We start from the raw sequence: 25,709 nt of genomic DNA, 5'->3' as shown, positions 1-25,709 counted from the left end.
AATGACTTGGTGAAAATGTCAGCTACCTGGTTCTCAGATGAACAATGAACAAGCAACACTTCATCAGATTGTTGGACTTCTCTAATAAAATGAAACTTGATCTTTATATGTTTAGTTCGACTAGGAAACACTGGATTTTTTGAGATTGAAACTGCTGAACTGTTGTCACACATGATCTTGGTAGCTTTTGTTTGTTCATGGCCTAAGTCCTTCATCATCTTTATTAGCCAGATAACTTGATTCACAGCAGATGCAGCAGCTATGTACTCAGCTTCTGCTGTTGATTGAGCTGTAGTTTCTTCTTTTCTAGAGCTCCAACTAAAACAACTTGTCCCCAAACAAAAAAGATATCCATATGTGCTTCTGGAATCATCAACTCCACCACCCCAATCACTATCAGAGTACCCGATCAGGTTCATAGTTACTTTGGCAGATGTTGGGAGAAAAATTCCAAACATGCTAGTTCCTTTAATATACCTTAACACTTATTTAGCAGTTGTAAGGTGTGTGTCTCTAGGCGAATGCATGAACCTAGAGAGAAAACTAACAACAAATAGAATGTCAGGCTTGCTTGCGGTTAGATATAGAAGACTGCCAATTAAGCTTCTATACATACTATCATCCACTTTTTTGGAATCCTCATCCTTGCCAAGCTTTACACCAGTAGATATTGGAGTACTCACAGGTTGTCAGTCTTAAATTTGAACCTGTTTAAAATATCCGAAATGTATTTCTTCTGGCATATGAAAATTCAATCACTGGACTGCAACACTTTCATGCCGAGAAAGTACTTCATGACTCCAAGATCTGTCATTTCAAAGATTTTCTCCATTTCATCCTTGAACCTTTTGATTAGTTCAATTTTGCATCCTGTCACAAGCAAGTCATCAACATAAATTGAGATAATTAAGGACTCACCTGCAGCATTGACTTTCACATACAAAGTAGCTTCACTTTGACTTCAACTAAAGCCAAGTTGGATGAGATGATTGTCCATCCTCCCATCCATGCCCTTGGGGCTTGTTTTAGGACATACAAGGTCTTTGTTAAGAGATAAACTTGATCCACTTTTCCAAGAGTTGAGAAGATAGACATCTTTTAAGGATCGAGTTCCCCTCACTGGTACATCATCCACTAGTTCATCTTCTGAAAGTTGAGGTTGCTCTATTGAAAATGAATCAGTATAAGAGGTCTTCTGATTTTTCCAATCCCAACCAGTTGCTTCATCAAACTTCACTTCACGGCTGAGAATTAGTTTGTCTGATTTCAAACAGGAAATCCTGTAACCTTTGGATGAACTATAGCCCATAAATATGACTTTATGAGCCTTGTTATCCAGCTTACTCCTTTTTGTTTCTGGAACTTGATAATAACATATACACCCAAAGATTCTGAGATGGTGTATTGATGGTTTGTTCACACACCAAGCTTCATATGGAGTCATGTCCTGCAAGGTCTTAGTAGGCAATCTGTTCAGCAAATATACAGAGGTATTAACTTCCCCAGCCCATTTTTACTTTAGATTTGTAAGTTTCATCTAGGAATTTGAACAGTTCAACATTATTGCACAAGTGATATGTGCAACCACTGATAAGAAGCCATGAATAAGAGGATTCACTGATTGAAAAGTATGAAACTACAAATAGTTGCTCTTCACGTTCATCGTCAACTTCTGCTACTTGTGCTTGCAAAGCACCAGAGGCCATTGCTCTTAATTGCAGACCTTGGATACGTGTACCATATGCTTACAGTTGCCACATATAGCGTCGACTCTCCACCAACAATACTTCTCCAGATGTATATATCTTTTACAATGTTTGCAAGGAGGGAACTTCTGCTTCACATCTCCACTATTGTTTCCTCCATCATGCTTGCCCTTATTCTTTTGGTGGAATTGTTGCTTTCCTTTTTGCTTTTGTATAGAGAAAGCTCCTTCAATGAACTTTTCCCGTCTCATAGTCCTCCTTTGCTCTTGTGCTTGAAGAGCACTCATTAGTTCACCTAATTAAACTTTGCTCAGGTCCTTGTATTCTTCATGAGAGGAACTCTTAGATTCAAATCTCTCAGGAAGGGTCACAAGAACTTTATCCACAATTCATTTATCTGTAAATTCTTCACCAAAATTTTTAATGTTATTAACAATTAAGGATATTCGATCAACATACTTACTGATAGTTTCATCCCCTTGCATATTCAAGGACTCAAACTCTCTTTTTAGGTTCAACACTTGCATTTGACTTTTCGATCGCTGCCTTGATATTCTTCTTTCAACTTATACCAAGCCTGTTTTGCAGTATTGCAAGCCATGATTCTGTAAAACACAGTATCTGCCACAGCATTCTGCATAAGCGACTTGGCTTTAGATTTCTTTGCCTTCTCTTTGTTATTGGATTTTATCTGAGACAAGGTAGGATTAGCTGGTAGAGCAGCAAGTGGTTTATCTTCTGTCACAGTTTCCCAAAGTTCATAGGCTTCAAAAAAAATTTGCATCTTTACAGAGCAGATTTAGTAAATTTCACCAGTGAAAGTGAATGGTGGATTTAAAGGTAGTTTGTTGGATGCCATTTGTGTTGTAGTTTAAAACTTTTTTTTTGTCCTGTAAGATCAACTAGTGGCTCTGATGCCAAAGTCAGAACAAAAATACTCAACAAACTGATTTTAAAAAAAGAAAAATAGAGTGGACTTATAAATTCCTTGTGTATATAGGTCTGTAGAAATTCTAAATTTATACAAAGAAAAAATATAAACATTAAAACTAAAATAAGAAAATGTGCCACTAACTACCATAAAAGGGGGCCACTAATAGCCAATAATGGGGCTACTAACTTCAGAAAGTTGAGCAAATAAAGTTGACTATGTCTAGATAGAAAATAGGAAGCACTAAATTGAAATAAGTAAAAAACAGTAAAAATAATAATAAGCTGAAAAAATGCCAATTGTCTAACACATAAGCCTTCTATTAATCCTCCTCAAAGTAGTAGAGGTGCAAGACCTAGAAACACCCAAGTAGCAGGTGAAAGTGGAGTTAATCAAGCGAGTGTACAAAGGAATATTGCACACACTTATGCTATGAGGCAGAGGGATTATCAAAATGAAAAATACTTGGTTGTCGGTGAATTTCACTTATTTGGCTTATGTGTGTTTACATTGTTTGATCCTGGTTCTACACATTCCTATATTTGTTCATCACTTCTTCTTCCTCAAATGTGAAATCTCTAAGGCTTAATAATGATTTGTTGTTTTTAAGTCCCTTTGGATATCAAGTGGTGTGTAATTGAGTTTACCAAGATTGTCCTTTCATAATTCATAACCTAGTCTTCCCTATTGATTTGATCGAAATGTCCTTCTTGGATTTTGATGTTATTATGGGGATGTATTGGCTTTGTAAATATCATGCAGTGGTATATTGTAGGTCTAAGCATGTGATTTTAAAATATCCCACATTTTCACACTTCATTGTACAAAGTGAAATGTCATTGACATCTTGTATTATTTTTGTGGCCTTGGCAAGAAAGTTGATATGACAAGGTTGTGGGGCATACCTTGCTCTCATTGTTGATACACAGTTGAAGAGTCCGTGTATAAAGGACATACATGTTGTATGTGATTTTCCAAAAATTCATTTCTACTAGCTTCTTGTTTATCAATTTATTCCCACATAAAAGTAGCAGACACTAACTTCTAAAAGTTCTCATGCTTCGAGATCGCCACATTCTTCCTAATGGAATCATTTAAACCATATTTAAATTTCCTCTACTTGTCTGTTTCCTCTTTAATAATACCTCCAGTATTACAAAAGAGCCTTTGAAACTTCTATTCGTTCTCACCAACAAACATGCCTTGTTGCCTTAGATTCAAATTTTCCTTTTTCTTCACGTCACAATAAGCAGGTGGTACATACTTCATATGAAATTCCTTAAGAATATTATCACATGTTAGAACAAGAGGTTTTACCTTTGCATTCGGAACACTTACCCACCAATCATAAGAATCTTTTTGTGTATTGAAATAGAATACTTAAATTTGGCAACATCTCAACACTCTAACTACCGAAACACTCTCTCCACGCGCTCCAACAAATTTCGGATCAGCGGTGCCTTCAAACTCAACTCTACCAAGTTTCTTCAATTTCTATAAATTAAACCCGTTAGGTCAGGCATCGATTCATCCATATGGTGGGAGAATTCAACCATTTGTTGAAAAGGAGAATTCATGGATTGAGTACGAGGACTCATGTGAAGATGTGAACCATCTCTTACACCCTGATGGTTTCCCAGTTCAGACCCACTAATGCGGGGAACATAATGATTCGAGATATTTCTCCAACCCCTTCAACTGCATTAGGTTGAGAAATAGAGGTACCCCAACCTTCAGGAGTAGCTTCCATAGGTCGGTGATAAGAAGAAGTAATAAATTAATTAGTTCAAAATGACAATTCACATTACATTAGCGATATTTGCTTGATGCATTTGCCCTCTACAAGCGATAAAGTATTATAAACCATGTAAGTGAAAAAATAATCTAAAGAAAACCTTTTTTTAAAGCAAACAAGTATACTAGTAATTCACAGAAAAAATCCTAGAACCACTTGTCTGTAATACCAACACTTGTAGCGACCCTTTTGGAAGGATACTACCCTTTAATGAAGAGACCTAATTTAATACTTGTTACAATCAGAAGCGATTAACAAGGGAATATTGATTATTATATAGTGGATGAATTAGTTTTATAACAAATAATTTTTTTAAGGATGTACGTCTTGCACATTTAAACATTTTCGGATGTCAAAATTTATATGGCGCGAAATTTTAACTTATGATCAAAAAAACCCTCCCAAAGTTACGAAAGAAAATAACTGATGATCTTTTCAAACATATATTATCCACACACTTAAGGATGAAATAACAAGAATATTACCAAGTTCTGTGTATCGAAATTAGCCGGTTTATGCTTCACACAAACATTCAAAACAAATTGCAAATTTAGAATATTACAAGGCTTCCGTCTACATACCTAAAATATATCAAAACATATAGTCATTGTTATATTACAACACATGGTGACATGATCAACTCATCCGACAATCTTTCATGTAAATATACAACATATAGATCATGTAAAAATCCCAAGGTTTATAGAAAATATAGATGCCTATATGCAACTGTGATCTTCTTTAAGACTCTCAAATTCATCATCTCCAATGGCCAGCTTCACGCATCCCATGGAACATTCCCTACGATAAAAATAATTATCGCTAAGAATATAACTTAGTGGTGTTTAAACTATAGCTTCAGAGCCCTTAGATTCTTCAAGAGTCTTTTCTAAAGTAATGGGCCTCACAATTGAAACTTAATACATAAATGATTTAAACATTATGATAAGAGTATGAAGTTTGATATTTAAAGACCAAAAAATCAAGAACACTCATTGAACAATTTTCCAACAGATAAAATAATAATGCTTGCCCAATATACACATCATGTCGTGACACCAAGCACAAGCAGGTATCAAGAAGGGCTGACATCCTGTATCAAGAACGGTCTAAGACAAGTAATCAAGAGAACCAAGAACCATATTAAAAATGGTTTTCCAATTCGTACTTAAAATGGAAAATTTCCATTTATAAGACGGAATAAAAATCTAGAGGCAAGATGGAAAACTATGTGAATGAAGAGGCATTTCAGTAATGACAAAGTCATAACCAAAAGAAGGGCTAGGTCCCAACAAGAGTGATAGGTGATCAAACAATTTGTACAAGCGTACAAGTTACACAAGAGTCTTTAATGTCATAAAGGACACCAACACGACAGTGCAAAGTTACAAGAGGTATCCAAGGTAGAAAGATAAATTTTCAAATATACCAGCAGGTACAAAGAGTACAAATAAAAGTTTATACACAGACCTCAGTGATGTAGCATAGAAATAGTCCAACATAACTTCGCGAATTCAAACTGTAGACCAACCAATGTATGAAGGTCCTCAACTTGTTCACGAGTATATAATACCTTAAAAATTAAAATAAATAACTTCTTTAATTTCTAGTGTCGCAATAATGTTGAAGTAAAATAGGGATATCATCAAAAGTAATCTTAACCTATTTAAATACGACTATGCTCCCAAAATAATATTTCTGGCAAGTCTAGTACCTCATGTCGCAACTTAGATTTGAAAAGGAAAATGGAAAAAATAGACATTGTAACATTTATGAGATATATAAGTACATGTCTTAAGGTTGCTACCAACCAAGAATAACCACAAACTATAATTTGTAGAAAAAGATATATTCAAAACACCAACAGTTGTTCATACAGGATTCCTATGTTGTGGCCCATATTTCAAATCCATAATAGCTAAAATAGATTTTTACATAAGAATAAGAGTTGTAGAAATACAAATTATCTTTCCATATCATATTTATTCACTGTAAAAGAACTTCTAAAAGACAAGATATGCTTAAAATACCAAACACTACCCAGCTCAGAAACATATTTTACCACTTACATAACACAAGTGTGTGTCTCAAATTCCAGCCTAAAGGACAAAGTTTTCCTCTTGTGATTTTGAAGATACGTTTAGATATGTTTATAAGACTCTAAGACTCGAGGGAAATGAATTTACTAAAGGTGTTGTAAAAATATATAGTCAGAAAATTAATGCTTATCACTTTTAGAGATGTCCTTTAAAGGTGCAGCCCAAATATAAGTTTAGATATGTATATGCATGATATCAACACTTTAAATTTATATATACTACCCCCATACAATACTTTAATTTCCGATCACAATTATGTTAACCAAGGTAGCAAATATAAAAAAATTTCAAGTTCCAAAAATGAGAATGAAACATATTCTAAATTTAAGCAATGGTGTATTGATATGCGAATGTTGTTTTAAATTTTATGGGTGTTACATGTCGACTCTACAAAAATAGAATGTTAGCGTTGAAAGGATATGTCCCAACAACATATGTTATAGAGCTTTTGATGGGTCAAAAATAGATGCATTTGTGAGATAGAGCTACTACTAAAAATAGGGCCTGTCGTTTTCATTGTGAATTTGCAAGTGCCGAATATCAATGCATCCTATAATCTATTGTTGGTGACACAATAGGTGAATAGGGTTGGGGTAGTCCTCTCTACGTTGGATCAAATGATAAGTTTCACTAGGACCGACAATAAGTGAATGTTAATGGTAAGGGGGATCTTTATTCTACAAAGAATCTTCCCTTCCTTTTTTCAAGGAGAATAATTAGAATGAGGCACTACTGATAAAGATTTTCAATTCATTGGTACTGATGTCTAGCTGAACAGGGAGGCCACTTCTCTCTCATCAAGAAGAATTCTTTGTAGTTTGTCTTGTTCTTCTTTCCGCTATCCGATTATTCAAGGGTTGTAATTTGGATTGTGTTTTGTTGGTTTATTTAAAACATTCTCTATTTATTTTCAATAGAATGTAATTAAGTTTTATTTCCAGTCTATTACACTCATTTGTTTTCTTCTATACAGTTCTTTTCATGTCGATTCTAGTGATATGATATGCATGAAAATTTTCTCATCAAATTGTAAAATCCTATCAAATGATCAACCTAATATTGAAATAATAAGTCAAGAAGTCAAATATGATAAGGATGAAGAATTTGAAGAAGTAATAAGGGATTTAGAACATTTTGAGAATAAATCAAACCCTAACATGAGTGAAATCAAGACCATTAATTGAGGAGATTATTAAAATATCAAAGAGGCTAAGATAGGTTTACATGCTCGACAACAAAAGGAAGATATAATCTAGGCTTAGTTTGATAACAAGGATGTTTTTGCATCATGTTATGATGACATGCCCTCATTAAGCACTGACATTGTGGTTCACAAACTTCCGACTGACCCTACGTTTTCGCCAGTTAAGTAAAAGTTCAGAGAGCTTAAAACAGACATGAGTATAATAATTAAGGAGGAAATAACAAAAGAACTTGAAACCAATGTCATTCGAGTCGCTCAATATCCTTCATGGTTGAATAACATCATTCTCATCCCTAAGAAATATGGTAATATTTGAGTATGTGTTGATTATGATTATTTGAGCAAAGCAAGTCCAAAAGATGACTTTCGTTTTCCAAAAATTTGTATTTTTTTGGACAATTGTGCTAAACATGATATTTATTCTTTTGTGGATTGTTATGCGGGTTATCATCAATGTTTTATGTCTGACGAAGTTGCAGACAAAACATCTTTTATCACACCATGGGGTACTATTATTATCGAGTCATGCCAATTGGATTAAAAAGTGTGAGGGACACTTTTATGAGGGCAACGAAACCATGTTTCATGATCTGATGTATCAAGAAATTGAAGTTTATGTGGATGACGAGATCATTAAATCAAAAGGGCAGTCAAATCATGTGCAAGACTTAAGAAGATTCTTTGAAAGGCTCTGCATGTGTAATCTTAAGCTTAATCTTGCAAAACATGTATTTGGATTATCGTCAGGAAGGCTTTTTGGATTTATAGTTAGTTGAGGAGGTATTGAGTTAGATCCTGGTCTTCACTACTTCTGGAAAATGTTAAAATATCATCTATAAAAATAACTACAAACTTATCAATATAAAGCTTGAATACTCAATTCATTGAATCCATCAATACCGGATCATTTGTCAATTCGACTATCATCACCAAAAATTATAATGACCATAGAGAATTATACAAGTAGTTTTAGGAGTATGTTACTCGCTAAAATGCAATTGGTGATATCCAGACCTTAAATCAATCTTCGAGAATACTTTAGCATCCTTTTGTTTGTCAAACAAATCATCGATTTTTAGTACTGGATATTTATTCTTGATCGTTATTCTGTTCAATTGTGCATGGTCAATACAAAGCATAAGAGTGTCATTTGTCTTCTTTACGAACAAAACAGGGGTTTCCTATGGAGAAACACTAGGTCGGGTAAAACCTTTCTCAAGTAGTTCATTCAATTGATCATTCAATTATCTTAACTCATTGGATCCATTCTAAAATAGGTGATAAAAATAGGGGTAGATTCGTCTATTGTAATACTTCGATAAAGGAAATAAAAGACATCTTATGACCTCGAGTAAAATGAGGACATACTTCAACTTCACTTGGATGATGCTACGATCCAAGTCTTGCTTCCCTAATGCTCCTCACCTACCAACTAATATAGTGATAGATAAAAGCATGGAATTAGTACAAACACATATACTAAGTATGACATAATGCATAAAATCATGAAAACGGAAATTTATTAGAAATATGCATCTTTTGTACTTAAATATCATATCATAATCATAAAAATAATAGTTAACACCTTAGAAACACGTAAGATAACATTTACACCTTACAACATCATATAGATAATAATACATTCTCCTTCCAAAGGCTATCAAAAGACGTACTTAAGTGAATCAAAAAGATAACGTCCATGATTGACCTTACAAGACTACCTAAATAATCCATAAGACTACCTATGGCTTATATCATGTTCACATAATAAACATATTTGCTAACTAGAGTCATTCTTAAAACTTATCTAGGTAAGATACGAAGTGACCATTCTCATGCCCCCTTCACACCTTAACTAGACAACCCCTAACTACTCTAGGTCGGTAGTTATTCATTTACTATGCTTCCATAACTTAACTCATTACATTTATTAGTTCATTTAAGACTCATTCATAACATAAAGACATTCAATTAATGGTCTTGGACAAGACCATGGGACTCTAACAAACATCTTTAAATCCTATTGTGCAATGTATATATAGAATCTCATACCACCACCTAAACTTCATAGAACTTCTCTAATGCTAGTAAGTATCCGATATGATGATAATAGGCAATAACTTTAAATAGGACATGATAGCTAAACATGGAATCTGGAGTTCTAACGTACTTCGATGAGGGTGTTCTACTTGCCAATGGTAGAACATGGACACATCCCATGTAGGCACATAATAAAGGAATATTATTATGTGCTTTTTACTCTTGTCTCATCCTTTAACTAGAGCTACTTCCCTTACCGTATTCACTCAGTGCTAGCCTTTGTTCTCATAAAGTAATTAACATTCAAGGTTCATATATAGGGGTTTCATATCAATTTCATAACACAATAACATATACCCTACAAAAGCATCACCTAGGGCAACTGAACAGTGGCGACAAGAAGCTCATAATGACTTCCCTGAGGAATTATATGATGTCGTTCAAGCCAACAAACATTAATTCTATCATTTCTTTACTTGAAGGATACCATTACGACTGTCGACTTCAACATTCATAACATAACCTTTTCCACATATATGACCTTCTTAACATTATTTAAGGTCTCACATATCATTCAGTCATACATGACAAGAGTGCATAAGCCTACCTAGTAAAGACATCTCATATTCACATATCATTCATACATGTACAAAGTAAGGGATACAAGTCTACCAAAGCAAGGGACAACATTCTTTACTTTATAGAATATTACTTATCATTCTAAAAGCACATAGAAATAACCATTATAATTTTTAAGACATCCTATCCACTACCATTACATCATTAATATGACTATAAAAGACTCATATAGTCAATTAGGAATAAACAAGTATCAACCCTAAGACTATACGCATAAAGATATATTCATAGTCGATCATGATCACTTAATTAGCATCATTATAAGAACATTTATACTTTCACATTATTTATCATGTAGATAGATATTATCCAACTTCACATAATAAACTACACAACTCATCATAATACTTCATGTAGTGCCGAAAAGACAATGATCATTATATTACATAAAGTAATGCTAACAAGGCCACATCAATTCACATAGCACCGCCACCATAAGTGGACCATACCAATCACCATTGTAATATAAAAACTATACATAATATAAAGAGAGTTATGGCAGCATACCACCCGTTCAATCTCACCACTTCAATCAAAGCCAAATCATCCAATTAAATACCATAAGGCCCTTACTCATGTCCATCAACACCATTTCAATACATAAACTATAATATTAAATGAGTTTAACTCAAGTAAATATTGATTTATCAATCTAAGACCAATTCGACATCAATTGAATACAATTCTTATATCATTCAATAGTCCATAGAAAATTACACTAGAATTCATAAGCATTAAGTAAATATCAATTCAATAAGCTTACTATTCAATAGATCTAAGAATATACAATACTCAATTGATAAAATTGAAACATCCTATAAACCAATCAATCTAATCTATACATGAATCAAAATCCCATAAAATTCTACACTTGAATTCATTAATAACTCATATTTTAGTCATATTGAGAGATTTGAGAAGGTCAGGGGTTCATGTAGAATTTAATATTGAAAACATCAATTCTACATCAATAATATCATAACTTAACGTTTGATATATTTCATGCAACAACCAAAGACTTAGAGTGGAAATAGGGATTTTTCATCTATTTTAAAACTTTGAAATTGACTCTAGGTGATAGAAAGCTTAGATTAAGAAATAACATACCTTCTTAGAAGAATCCAATGATAATTGAAGAATAAACTCCATTGAAGATCCATCTTTAAGATCTAATGGAGATTTTTGAAGAAACTTTTTGAAGGGGGTTTTGATTTAGGTGCTAGGGTTTAAACGAGATCTTTAGGACTTATATACTCTTAAAATACCCTTAAAAACCCAAAATAACCATCCTCCTATTTTATAATACTGGGATGAATTTCCCAAAAAACCCCAAGCCTAAGTGAGACCACGCCCCGTCGATGGGGTCTAATTGGTTGCTCCTTCAGCTCCTTAACCTGCAGTCCATATGGATCCATTGAAACCACCCATCGATGCGTCGTCGCCTGGTCGACTAGCCATCGTTTGGGGAAGTCGATTGCCTCTGCCGGGCAGTGTTAGGCTCCAAGTTGGGGTCCTCCTTCTAGGGCCTCTTGTGGGTCCTACGTGGAGTCGTACCCAGACATTTCCAACCCAAATATATTTGTATTTTGGTTTAGGACCTACCACATAAATTTCATCTAAAACGCACACTGAAAAATTCCATGAAACATGCATATACACACAAGGTCGTTTCAAGGCAAACCTTTCGAACGTCATGGACGTTCTTGGACATTTGACATCCAAACTTCATGAAACTTGACACACTGCCTATTAAAATTATAATAAATCATATAATGACCTCATTAAATCATGAAACACACAATTAGGCATATAACCACATATGAGGCACATAGGTGACTTAGTCGTCGAACGCCTTGGTCATCCTATGACGTTTCACTTTCAAATCACCTAAACCTCTAGACACTGACTCAATACTACATTTTAGACCATTGTAGGACCTTATACCACAATTAGAACCATGTTAGGCTCTATCTTAACCTAAGTCATTTTTGGAGGTGTCATATTCTCCCCCACTTGGACAACATTCGTCGTCGAGTGACACTTGCCACTCTACCAACACTTACAAGAGTAGAGACTCAACCTATAAGCTCATGACTATACCACATAACATTTTATAGAACATACAATAAAGCATAAACATTAATTTCACATATTCAAGAGAATTACAACACAACAAAACACTAGAATAAATTCCACAACTCATTATGGCATAAAACTCACATCGTTCATTTCTAATAGCAAAAACTCATTTATATTAAATATCGTGCTCATATATATAAGTTCTAAGAATATTACAAATATTTTCAACCAAACAATGAATTATTCATTTTTTACAAAATCATACAGTGAACAGAAATCCCTGGCAGCTTTACAGTGAACATGCTTTACAATCTAATAATGAAACACTTAGAAAATTCCTTTTAAATGCTCAACAAATCAATCTCGTATAATCCCTTAGGCATGATCACTATTAATCTTCATGAAACAATTGTCAATCTAAAATTGATGCACATGAACCATAAGGAAGATACAATGCATGAAAACTCATTTTCTCATTCAAAAACGACTCCTAAATAATGAAGTTACTAAGAACTCTTTGTTTTAGGCTTGAATGAACAAATAAAGAAAGGTTAGGGGTACCTCACTCCCAACAACCATACTCTTCATCATACTCGCCCACTTAGGAGAAACCCATTCTAAGGTCAACATAGCATCTACTACAAGGAACTCCCTCAAGGCACATCAAACCATACTAATAATTTCTCAACCAAGGCCTATCTCATAAAAACTATAGGCTCTCAAATGTTTAATTATCTAACCACTACATCCCCCTTATTAGGAGAAACCCACATTTTCTCTTGTAAATCTCATCACCTTCCTTTCTATGTTTGGGTGTTAAACAACTTCAAACCATCTCAACAACCACTCTTTCACATTTCTAACAATATACCTTATCATTCTATTCCAACTAAACTGCCCTTCAAAAGGTAAATTAAACCAACCTAAGGTAAAAAACACAATCTATCACACCTCATCTAACAAGTCATAACTCATCTTTTGACTCGCTCAACCCAATCTTCATAAATTCACCCTCAATGGAATAACACATAAGGGAAACAAGGAAAAGACACATTATACAAATGTCTTAGGCATGATTAGATGAATGAAAAAGTGAAACTTTTCCTAGAACCCAATAGCCTTCTATTTGTAATGTGGCGCGCTTCACATTACGAACAAGACTATACTAGATGTGGTTCATAAGACAACAAAGATTCTCCCAAACATTATGCTCTGATACCAAGCTTTTCACTACCCGAGACCACACAATACAAGATATGGCATTCTCAAAATGCAGCCGACGTACTTGACCTCTCTGAGATCTTGTACAAGCCTTTTTCGTATCGTTCATCACATATTCATAATGAAAAGTAGCGCGAAATTAAAAATTTTCACAAAACATTATAATATCTTTAATAACATCTTTCATTAGAAATTATAGGGAATGCTAAGTGTCAATCTCATCGAATATTAGACATGACAATACTTTGGGACACGACCCATACTTAATAATAAAGAAATATATATTCTATTACGATTCTTAGATAAAGGAAATAAAAGACATATTACACCCTCGAGTCAAATGAGGACATACTTCAACTTCACTTAAATGATGCTATGATCCAAGTAATGCTCCTCACCTACCAACCACTATAGAGATAGATAAAAGCATGGAATTAGTACAAGCACATGTACTAAGTATGGCGTAATGCATAAAATCATGAAAAAGAACAGTTACTAGAAATATACATCTTTTTTACTTATGTATCATATCATAATAATAATAATAATAACATTTAACACCTTAGAAACACGTAAGATAACATTTAAGCAATTAAACACATTTTTAAGGTCACTTTACAGTGAATGTTACAATGAAGTGCCTTACCTTCAATTTAGACACTTCCTAGCATGTAGTTCCCTCAGTAAAAGCTATCCTAAGAGTCACTTAAGTAAGACAAAGAAAGACCACCCATACAACCTTTCTAGGCACATCTGAATGATCCTTAACACCACCTATAATGATATCAACACACACTTACAATACATCATACTTATGAACATGAGATCCTTCTACCAAAGGTAATTCTAAGTCTAACAGGAGTGAGTTGTGAAGTGATCACCCATATAATCCCTTAAACACACAATTAAGAGATCCTATATACTACCTAAGTTAGAATCATTCTCACTTAATACAACATCAAATAGATAATATGTCATTCTCCTTCCAAAGTCTATCAAAAACTTACTTAAGTAAATCAAGAAGATAACGTCCATGATTGACCTCTTAAAGACTACCATAAAAATCCTTAAGACTACCTAAGTCTTACATCATGTCCACATAATCAACATCTTTCATAACTAGAGTCATTCTTAAGACTTATCTAAGTAAGATACGAAGTGACCATTCCCATGCCGTCGTTACACCTAACTAGACAACACTTAACTACTCTAGATAGGTACTTATTTATTTAACATGCTTCCTTAACTTAATTCATTATATTGATTAGTTCATTTAAGACTCATTCATAACATAAAGACATTCAAGAAATGGTCTTGGACAAGACCTAGGGACTCTAACTAATACCTTCAAAGACTATTGTATAATGTCTAGATAGCATCCCATAGCACCAACAAAACTTCATAGAACTTCTATAATGCTAGTACGTATCTCGTATGATGAGAATATGCAATAAACAACATAGACCATGATATCTATACATGTAATCCAGAGTTCTAACCTACTCCGATTAGGGTGTTCTACTTGCCAATGGTAGAACTTGGACACATCCCATGTAGGTTCATGGTTAAGGAATATGAAGGGCGTGCTTTGTACTCTTGTCTCATCCTTTAACTAGAGCTACTTCCCTTACCATACTCACTCGATTACCATACTCACTCGGTGCTAGATTTTCTTCTCATATAATAATTTAAATTAAAGGATCATATAAAGGGGCTCCATATGAAGTTCATAACCTAATCATATTTACCCTACGAAAAACATTCACTACGGCTACCTAACAATGGCGACAAGAAGATCATAATGACTTTCCTAAGGATTGATATGATGTAGTTCCAGCCAACCAACCTTAAGTCTATCATTCCTCTACTTGATGGATACCATTACGACTTTCGACTTCAACATTCATAATATAACATTTTCCACGTACATGACCTACTTAACATCATTTCTGGTCTCACATATCATTCATTCATACATGAAAAAGGTGCACTAAGCCTACCTAGTCAAGAAATCTTATATTCACATATCATTGATACATGTATCAAGTAAGGGACACGGGTCCATCAAAGCAAGACACAACATTCTTTATTTTAACACATATTACTTATCATTCTAGAAGCACATAGAAATAACCATTATCACATTTAAGTTATCCTATAAACTAACATAACATCATCAATAACCATTATCACATTTAAGTTATCCTATAAACTAACATAACATTATCAATATGACCATAATAGACTCATATAGTCAATCAGGAATAACCATGCATCAACCCTAAGACTATACACGTAAAGACATAGTCATAGTCTAACATGATCACTTAAATAGCATCATTAGATGAACACATATACATTCACATTATTTATCATGTAGATATATATTATCAAACTTCACATAATCAACTACACAACTCATCATAATACTTCAAGTAGTGCTGATAAGGCCACGATCATCATATTACATGAAGTAACGCCGACAAGGACACATCAATTCCCATAGCACCACCACCATACAAAAACTATACATAATATTAAGCGAGTTAGGGAAGCATACCACCCATTCAATATCACCACTTCAATCCAAAACCAAATTATTCAATTCAATACCATAAGGCCCTTATCCATTTCCATGAACATCAATTCAATACATAAACTATAATAGTAAATTAATCTATGTCAATTCAATGTAGATTTATCAATCTAAGACAAATTAGACAGTAAATGAATACAATTCTTACATCATTCGATAGTCCATAGAAAACTACACTAGAATTCATAAGCATTAAATCAATAATATTTCAATAAGCATAATATTCGATAGAACAAATCAACCTATAAACCAATTAATCAGAATCTATACATGAATCAAAAGCCCATAAAACAATCTATACTTGAATTCATTAATATAAAGCATGATTTCATAACCCATATTTTAGTCAGATTGAGAGATTTGAGAAGGTAAAAGGTTCATGGAGAATTTCATTGGGAAACATCAATTATATATCAATAATATTATATCTTAATGCTTGAAAACATTTCATTCAATAACCCAAGACTTGGAGTAGAAATTGGACTTTTTCATCTTTCTGAAATCTTTGAAAATCATCTTTAACATTGACTCTAAGTTTATAGAAATCCTTATATTAAAAACTCCCATACCTTACTTGAAGAATCCAATGATAATTGGAGACTAAAATCCATTGAAGATCCATCTTCAAGCTCTATCTGCACCTTGAGCTCTCATGGAGGTTTTTGAAGAAACTTTGAGAGGGAATGGGTTTTTATTTAGGTAACATGGTTTAAATGAGAGTTTTAGGACTTATATACTCTTAAAATACCCTTAAACACCCAAAATAACTTTCTTCCTATTTTATAAGACATGGGGTGTATTTCCCGAAAAATCTCAAGCCATAACAGAAAAGCTGGCAGTTTACACAGCACCATTGACGCCCAGTATCGACGGTCCGTGGGTGAGACCACGCCCCGTGATGGGGTCTCGTTGGTTGCTCCTGCATCTCCTCAACCTGCAGGCCACATGGATCCATTGACGCCACCCATCTACGGGTTGTCTCCTGGTCGACTAGTTGTTGTTTAAGACAGTCGATTGCCACTGCCTGGCAATGTTGAGCTCCAAGCTGGGGTCCTTCTTCTGGGGCACCTTGTGGGTCTTACGTGGATTCGTTCCCGGACGTTTCCAACACAAATATGTTTGTATTCTAGTTTAGTACCTACCACATGAATTTCATCCAAAACGTACTTGTAAAACTCGATGAAATGTGCATAGACAAACACGGTCGTTTCAAGGCAAACCTTTTGAACGTCATGGACGTTTGTCCTCCAAAACATCATGAAACTTGACCCACTTCCTATAAACACTATAAAAACCCATATAATGACCTCATTAATTCATGAAATAAACAATTAGGCACATAACCACATATGAGGCACATAAGTGACTTAGTCGTCGAACTCGTTGGCCGTCCCTAGACGTTTCACTTCCAAATCACCTAAAACTCTAGACACTGCCTTAATACTGCATTTTAGAACATTTTAGTACCTTAGACCATCATTGAAACTAATTTAGGCTCTAGCTTCACCTAAATCGTTTTGGGAGGTGTTATACTCTTGTTCATGTGATAGAGTTTTATTTTATAAAAGTTTTCTATAACTCGTGCTTAGGCGTGTTTCTCTAATTAAACCCCCAGAAGAGCTAATCGAGGGTATCATATTAGGGTCAATGTTAATCTTCAATTTAAAGAATCTAGATGATGACTCAGGTTGTGGAAAAGCAGGTTTGTCAACAATGAGTGGGTCATCACAATGTTGATGATACATCAAAAATTCGTGAGTTTTTATGTAATTAACCCCCTAAAGCTTACAGGGTCAAAAGTCACTTAGGGATCTACAGAACTTTGTGGAAGAACTTTAGAAAGTGTTTGTTGTTAAGAGTGTTGCTGAAGCAAAGAGTAAGGAGTTATCCTCATAAAAATTCGAAGGTGTTGTGAGGATGTTGTATAATCAATTAAAGAACAACAGGGCAGAGGGTGCACCATCTTTGAGTTAGGTTGTGTTTGAAGAATAAGCGCAGGCTAGGGCAGAAATTTTATCAACATATTTACCTTATTCGGAGGTTCACCGACTTAACTCAATCAACCCACCACATATATAGCCTTGAAAATTACAGATGTGTTCTACATCGAATGACTTAAACTTAGTTCAAACCAGTGAAATATTGTATATTCAATTTAAGAACAATGTTGACTTTATGGCCATATCTTATTTTAATATTGGACGCGACTCTTAATTGAGATAATGTAGGACAAGGCTCGCGACCACGTCCGCGTTGCTAAGTTGGCCACCATGAATTCAAATACAACTCTAGCAATCACAGAGGCTAGCAGAGTCCAGGTCACGCATACAAGAACAGAACCCCGCAAACACAAAGTCTTACAAATGCGAATGAGACTCACATGAATGCGACAGATACTCCAGTCGTCTTTGTTAATACGATCCCCAACCCGTGAATATGAAGACAAAAAATATCTCACACCTGCTTATGCATATAAGCTAGTTTGGAATGTTCAAAAAATTATCCAACAGGTGTTGTAAATTCATTCAGAACCCTATAATTGTTAAAGATATATGCAACCACTACCAAATTCGATATTCTAGACTTAATAGATCCTTAAATATTCCCATATGAGGTCATTTATATGAAAAAGTGGGTCTCACACTCAAATCAAGCTTTAAGTTAAAATATACATGAAGTCTCAAAATCGTCAAAGAAGCCCCACGACCTAACGAATAGTCATTGTAGAGCGATAATTAATATTTCAGAGCTAACAAAGATGAAAGAATTCTCATCTGAGCTTGTTTACTCAATATGTTGACTAAAGTCAAACTTAGGCCTTAAGTAAAAATTAAAACACTTTCTCATAGACACATGCATAATACCTTGGGAGTAGTGTCAGCTATGCTACTATTTTAAAATGACCTTTTTAGAAGTAATGTAATTGTCCAAATTTTATTTTAAGGTAATCTTCTTTAAAATCTAATAGAAAAAGAATGTTGAAGGTTCAAAACTCCAAAATACTAAAACTCACATAAAAACAAAATGAACGACTGGATGAACAAACTTTCATCCTTAGCAAGTCATAATTGACTCGATGTTGCTATAGGATATCTTTAAACAATGAACAAGAGGCATAAACATGTAAATGTCCTGGAGGTCATTACACTTTAGAGTTTTTGTACTATGGCTTTTATATTCAAGGGAGTTAATTCCACAATGTTTTTTTCATAATTGATTGAGTTTAGAAGAACTAGATTTGCTTTTATTTTAAAATCTATTTTCCTAGTGTCTATGTAATTATTTTGCTTCTAAAAAATGATCGATGGGTTTGATTGGGGTACATAATTGGTTATCCACCTCGCGGTTAGTGTGATTTTCAGTCATGATGGTCTGGGTTGTGACAATCAACCTAAAAATCATACGAGTTTGCATGCCCAAAAGTTGTAGTGTTTCTAATGTGAATATTATGAAATAATAACGGATTATATACTTCCAATTCAACTTTAAAAATTTTGTTAGTATTAGAAGTAAAATTTTTCTTGACATCTAAATCATGTTCACATGAAAAGAGAAATTGGCATATTATCTACATGCTAATGTAATAAATAATAATTGACCAAACTTTAATTTTTAAAATCGTCCAAATATGGAGAGTAAAATTGTCATATTTTCAAAAGAGTACATTTAACATTAATTATCATATTAAATGGTTCATCACCTATATTCAATAATATTTTCCTTTTCTTGATTTAGTTTTCTATATATATGTCTCATTATTTTATTCGTCAACCAAAATTTCTTCTTAACTCTCATTCGGGAGACTTTTTTTGAATAAATATTATTTCATTATACCTTCATATATATATATATATATATGACTTCCTCAGATCTTGATATAAACACATGTCGCGAAATAGTCCCGTTTGTGCCTAAAATCAGTAGTGCTCAAATTGCGGTATGTCATCTTCTAACATAGTTTAATTTCTCAATTTTTTATTTGTTAAATAAGATGCATGAACCATTTGAGAAATTTTTGGGTAAAGTTTTTTACAATTGGTTTTTGGAACATACAGTCGTCCTTATTATAATTTATAAAAATTATTCACCAATTATTATATTTTTGTTAATATTTTTTTACCTGATTGTTACTTTGTCATTGTTAATCTCTAAAACCGTTTTGTATGAACAATTTCAGAAAGCAAAAGAAAGTATGAAATTTCTGAAAAGACTCATTGTTCCATTTCTTTTATTTAGATAATTCGAAATTACAAAATTAAAACAAAAGAGAGAATTTTCTTTACCTTTTTTTTCTTTATTATATTATTAAAAATCATATGTTTCATAAACAGGATCTAGAAAACAAACTCTATAACAGAAAATTTATACTAGCACCCACTCCAATATCAAGTCATCCAATAAAAGTAAGATTTCGACAACTTTATTCCTTATTTTCCCCTTGTCTCGTGATTTAATTTTTTATGATACTTTTACATTCTAGGTTAATAAAAAAATTTAGGGGAATTTAATAACACTTGATGTTTGTGGCATTTGACGTTTGTTCCCTCCACCCCCACCCCACCCCCCACGGGCGCATAGATATGAAAATTTTTAATTTGTGTAATGGATTCGATATACCCTTTTAACTTTGCGAGGATGGTCAAAAATAACCCTTAATTGATTTTATATTACTATAAATTTATGATCTTTTATTTTAGCTAATTCATCCGAAAGGATATATCTGCTCATTTGTCTCAAGGTAGGGATATAGGCAAGCAATTTCTTAGCGAGAGCATAACAACTTTAATTTGCAAATTTGAAGGGTTTATCGCGTATTTTAACTTAAAATTTATGTTAATTTGATGTCCAGAATATTAATTTGCAGTCATATTAACTTGTACATTCCCTTCTAGATTTATACCATCGAGTCAATATTATACTAACGCATTATTAAAAGAAACAGATAGATAATCTAATAAACTACTATTTTAATATTTGAGAGGTTTTCTAAAATTGGACTATTTATAAATTATTTAAATTGAAGTATAAATATTTTATCTTTATTATTGTTGATTTTCTCTTAAATTTTTTTACATAGTGAGCTAACTATTAAGTATGATAGAGCATTAGGCGGAATATTTTCAAATACTAACTGGTTTGAAGTTTATAGTATTAAATATTTACTTAATTGAGAGAGATTAACGTTTTTTCATATTCATTTGATAAGAAAATAAAATAAGAGAGTATAAATATGGTCACTTTTTGGTGATGATTGAGAATAGTTTGTTAAAGGATTTCTTATATTTTGAAGCATAATTTTTAAAGTGAGGGGGAGAATTCTAGTGTTTCTATTACATATGAAACAGAAAATTTATAAGGTAAATATAACTAATTATGGACTGAATTGTTTTTTTATTGCAAATTTATCACGCGATTAAATTCACTTAGTTTCTTGTTACGCAAAAATATTTTTCCCTTACTTCATTCGATGTGAACTTTATTTCTTAGTTCCTTTGTATCTAAAATAATATTTGTATGTATTTAAAATTAATTGAACTAAAGATTCTCATTTTTCTTTTTAGTAACAAAACATTAACATATTTTCTTATGTGTAGAATAATGTTGGAACAATGGAAGTAACCCAAAATTTGACAAGGAAGAAGAAAGGGCTAGTTACTACCAAAGTCATAGAAAATACATTTGTTGACTTCGTTATCGTCCCTTCTACAGGTGTAGAGAACCTTTACACCATTAAACTAAAAAAGGTCAGTATATTTGATGACTAAGTTTTTATATTTTATGTAACAGACGCCAATATTGCTATACATTTCTATAATATCTTCCTTTGCCTTGATATATTATCATTATATCTATTGTAAAACATTGTAATAAAAACGTATAATATACCAGAAAATGAAAAATTATTTCAAAAAATATGAATATTATGATAAACTATTATAAAAAGATGATGTTCAGTATATGGAGAGACATAACTATTTTAATATTTCATTATGGACTGAAATGCTAGAATGAAGACGAGGCAACTGATCCCTACGGACTTAATTGCAAATATTATGACATGCTACATGGATGGAGAGCTGAAAGGAGACAACGTAAAAATGGAAAATGTGAAACGGTAATATATGTTCTTTAATAATTTTTTCCTTTTATCAGAATATTCAGTCTTACTTCTTTCCTGAAGTATAATCACATTTACCTATCTATATATATTTTTTAAAAGAATGTTATTGATATACCCTTAACATGTATAATTTTTTCTTTATGTCATGCTTGGCAATTGGATTTTGTGATAGTCATTTCCAATCATATTATAATTTAGTTTCACTCATTTTCTGTATACCTTGGCCTTTAAACTAAACTAAATATGGTAGCATCTGTTTTGCATGAATTCAATATTATTCACATGTTTCTTCTGATTTTGATTGTTATTTTTTTGGTTATATTACATTGTAATTTAATTTCTTTATGGAAATTAAGAAAATTTTTCTTGGATTGCAGTTTTACTTCCATGAGAGGAAACACACTATGTGTCGATCTACTGGGGATGTAAGAAGACATATATTCCATGGTTTTCAAAATTTGAAGGTAGAAGTTCAACAAGAAACTAATGCAATAATAGAGTGCATCGTAAGTTTTAGTTATTGCATAAATTATTTTTTTTTATAATGATAGCCAATTTATTGATGTTTCTTGAAATTGCATATACATATTTAGAGAGCTAAATTATTTGGTAAACATATTAAGAAAAAATAAGGACTTTTGTGTAGTATAGTAGTTTCATATTTTTAGAATTAAGCTATATAAGTAGCTTCTTACCTTTTTAATGGTTTTAGCTGAGAACTAAATATGACTCTAATATTGATAAACATATTCTTCTCAAATTGATTAATCAAACACAAATTAATTACTACATTCAAAAAATTACCTTTTTAAATATCACTTCTCACAAAAGAAACATTTCCAACATATTAGGGTATGGAAAAGGGTTAAACCACATTGCCCTTATGTATGTGCTCTTTCTGTAATTATTTCTACAAGAAATTGTTTTCACATATTAAACTTTACTATAACCTTCACTAGACAATGGTAACTTTATTCTCATTTTAAGCACACCGAAAAGTACACTATTTTTACCAAGGTTTTCTAATTGAATTTTAAGGTTGGGGTTGGAGAAAAGAAATCCAAGAAAAGAGAAAGAAACTCTTCAATTTCAGAGGGAGAATCTGCAACAAAGAAACACAACGGCACGAGCGAGACTGAAAATGTTCTTGATGATGCATGGAACAACCTTATGAGTTGGGATGACATACACAAAAAATGAGGTAACTCATGTTAAGGAAAGTATTACATAATAATTGTTATAAAAAAATTGCACAAACAGAAAATAAAATAGAGATTCATTATATAACTTTTATTTCTAACTAAATTGTCGCAGCTCATCCTATTTAACAAAGGACATATGTTTAGAATCATGATATTTATTTTCCTACTACTTGTCCGTAGTATTTACAAATCTAAGTATATATGTTTGTTGACAAAATGACTTCCTCCAACAGATAATGGGTTCCATCCACAAAATGAAATACACAATATGATGCATGGAAATACTGATGAATATGAGATTTTTTTCAGACCCTGACGGATCCAGGATCTTACTTTTATGAGTTTTCACTATTTTTAATATAAACTTGTATCAACCAAAGAGCGTAATTGCGAGCTAAAATACTTCAACATAGGTTGTATTTTATTTTTAATTCGCTGAAATAGAAAATTGGATTCTTGGTTGTTTTATTAAAAAAGGAGGAGAAACAATTTACCTTCACATACAGTTGTAATTACAAAAAAGGCAAAGAAGCCAGGAGGAGCTTGTTTTTGCTTTTGAATTGGAGAATTGAAATAAATGCACTACAACAAATTATTATTTTTCCTAATTAAATTAATGAGAAAGAAATAGTTAATAGACATGGAAGATAATGAGTGTTTATATTTTTGGGACATGAGATGTGGCCGATCCAAGATTTTAAAATCATAGTTACTTTTCAAGCAATCAATCATAAAAATATATGTACAAATTTAACAATGTCAAAAGAAGGACAATTACATCTAAAAATGAAAGCAAAAAAGAAAATCAATAAGAAAAACTAAATTAAATCTTATCTTGCAAAGGGAATTTTGTTTAAGAAAAGTTAGCAAAATGACAGTTGGTGAAAAGGAGAAAAGAGAAGTTAGAAAGAAAAGAGCTGGATTTTAAAATAAATTATTGTTTCTGCAGGGAATTAAGCTTGGGCATATGATACGCTCAAACTTACTTCTCAAATAAGAAGTAAAGCGGTTGCGTCAAGTAAATAACCCAACTAGTGAGGTTGGGATCGTTCCCACGAGTAAAATAGTCTAGACTTAACTTCAACTTGTTATTACGATTGTTCGGTTGATAACTTCCTTAGAAAGTAAAAACATAAAAAGGGGGGTTTGTATTTCCTAATGAGTAAAAATAACTAACGAAATTGAAAGAGACACTTAACAGTGTTGAAAGTTTGATTTGAATAAATAAATCAAAGTAACTAGGGTTTACGTGTTCCCCACAGGTTCATAACTTGATAATTCTAACTATAACAATTCTTTCCTAGTATCTTGCCTGCAAAGTGATAAGTTATGTATTTCTAAATCCTTGGTCCGACATCTAGAAAATCTCCCCCCCCACCTTGGTCCGGCTACGTGTGTTGCCTTCCTAACCCTTATCTTTCCCTCATATTAAGCATCGTATTCGATATTTGACTAAGTTATTACCTCGGACCAATTAATACTAGCCTATTAGATAGTATACACTAAATCTATGTTAATAATTATTTTCCTATTATCTACGTCCTTGGTCCGGCAAGTAGCATTAAGGCGAGTTCTAACGTTGATCATCCGTTAAAAAGACTTCTAAGCGAAATAATTATTAATACATGCAAGACACTATTCTCGAATTATTATTTTAACTAGGGTTTATCTCATTATTTGCCTATGGTTTCCACAACCCTAGTTATGGAGTTTAGTTACTCATAGCCATAAACACAATATTGAAATATATGATATAAGAATTCATGTACTTACTTCAATGAGAAAGAATAAAATCCAAAAGGTTGCTTGATTAATCACCAAAAATCACTTGCAAGAATTCTCAAAGTAATCAGTAATCTCACGAAAAGTCTAATGATTATCAAGAATCTCACAATACAATGTTCACCAATACGGAGTTTTAGCAATCTAAGAGTCTAACTATCAGGTGTCTAACCTCAAAAACGAGGTTTTTTGAACTATTTATAAAAAAACAAAAACCTAATTAAACAAGAATTATAATTGCTGAAAATCTGCAAAAACGCGGCTGGGTCGACGGACCTCGCGACGGACCGTCGT

This window comes from Solanum pennellii, chromosome 1 (assembly GCF_001406875.1).
Source record: "Solanum pennellii chromosome 1, SPENNV200".
Lineage (NCBI taxonomy): Eukaryota > Viridiplantae > Streptophyta > Magnoliopsida > Solanales > Solanaceae > Solanum > Solanum pennellii.
The sequence above is the reverse complement of the archived record's forward strand: the minus strand, read 5'-3'. Positions refer to the sequence as shown.